The following is a 1,933-nucleotide window of genomic DNA, read 5'->3' on the forward strand; positions in this document are numbered from 1 at the left end:
ACCAGGTATGATTCAGAGTACGATTGGTCCATGAGCGGCATTACCTGCGATGATACCACACATAGGACTACCCGGCTATTATAAGGCCATGCACCCCAAAATATTCCAGGAAGACCCCCAAACCCCGAGCAATGCAATTCATCATTTACCACCAAACTGTGGTGCAGTGCATGCAGACTAATAAAGTTTTTTTTTATAAAACTAGAACTCGGGACGGTTTTAATGAATGTGGACAGAATGGTGGACATGGAAGTCAAAGCTTGGACGTGTCGGGCAGTGCAGCTGGTTTTACAGCCAAGAGAACCTGTTACTTATCCAGGCTGCTGAAAGGCATGCAGAAGTGGCCCTGTACATGTTTGGGGGATCACTTTAGCATGCCTTATGGACCAAAAAGTGTGTTATGGCCATCAATGAAGTAATATGTAAATTCATATCACAGTAACCCATAGCAACCAGGTTTTTATTCAAGCGATATTTGGTTGCCAGGCGGTGAGTACCCAGGGAAATGTCCAGGGCATTGGGCAGCTCATTCTCTCCCCTCCAAGGAGGGGGGAGGGGCTTCTGCTTTTTGTGCTGAGCCGGCAGATGTGATGGGCCCATGGGATCTGGGGAAAATAATATAAACCCAGCCACGGCTTGCAGAAAATTCCCGGATAGAATAATTGTGAACCGGCAACACAAAACCAGCAAATGATCGCCAAGGGGGGGGTCAGCTGTGACAAAATCTGCTGAGTCAATGTGCGGTGTGGAAAGCCAGCCAGGGGCCCAACACATGCGATCTGATTACCAGGGGCCATGAGCGATGACCCCCCCCCCCATTGCTGGCCCAGAATCAGGAATCCCAGTGAGGGATCAGAGCCGTGGCTTCCCTCCTAATCTTCCCCGTGGATTAGTTGAGTGGATTGCTTTCCGCTCTCCTTCTTCGCGTCTCTTATCCTCCGTGCACCTGGAGGTCGCCCCCCCTTTCGCCCGTCGCCCCAGATATTCTGTCCCCTCTGAGCCTCGCCGCCGTCCTCGCCAGCAAAACCAATCCCGTTAATTGGCAGCTCTAAGATATCAGCGCTATACGGGCCCGGGGCCTAATGTGTGCCGGGGCCCCATAACAACCTAATAATGGGCCCCCAATTCTTACCTCTTACAGAATTGTAACATTGTATACAAAGGGGTCAGTCACTTCCATCTACATTAATAGAGCCAGTGTGGGGCCCCTGGCACTCTTGGGCCCCTGGGGGGGGGCATAGATTTTAGTGGCTTGTTTCAGATTGGTGCAGTTTCTGTAATGATGGGAGGACCCCATAGCATTGAGTTTAGGGGCCCCGGTATTCCCCTCAGTGTCCTGGTTACATTTCTGGGGGTTTATTTTCACCGCAATGATGGAAATTTGGTGGTTTTGCCACGGAAGCCTCAGGCAGCGTCCTGGTGAATGGCGGCTGGATGGACAAAATTGACGGGGGACCCCCTGTGTGATCGCTGGTGCTGCTCACTGACTTTCAGGGCTCCTCCTCAGCCCTTTATAGATCCCAGCAATGCCCCAACGACGCAAGTGGAGGATGGGCAGAGGATGGGCGAAGGATGGGTAGAGGATGGGTATGATGGGGGTGGGCAGAGTGTGGGCAGGGGATGGGTATGATGGGAGTGAGCAGAGGATGGGCAGAGAATGGGTATGATGGGGGTGGGCAGAGGATGAGTATGATGGGGGTGATCAGATGACAGGCAGAGGATGGGTATGATGGGGGTGATCAGATGACAGGCAGAGAATGGGTATGATGGGGGTGGGCAGAGGACAGATGGGGGATGGGTAGAGAATGGGTATGATGGGGGTGATCAGATGACAGGCAGAGGATGGGTATGATGGGGGTGATCAGATGACAGGCAGAGGATGGGTATGATGGGGGTGGGCAGAGGATGGGTATGATGGGGGTGATCAGATGAC

This window comes from Pyxicephalus adspersus, chromosome 8 (assembly GCF_032062135.1).
Source record: "Pyxicephalus adspersus chromosome 8, UCB_Pads_2.0, whole genome shotgun sequence".
Taxonomy (NCBI): Eukaryota; Metazoa; Chordata; class Amphibia; order Anura; family Pyxicephalidae; genus Pyxicephalus; species Pyxicephalus adspersus.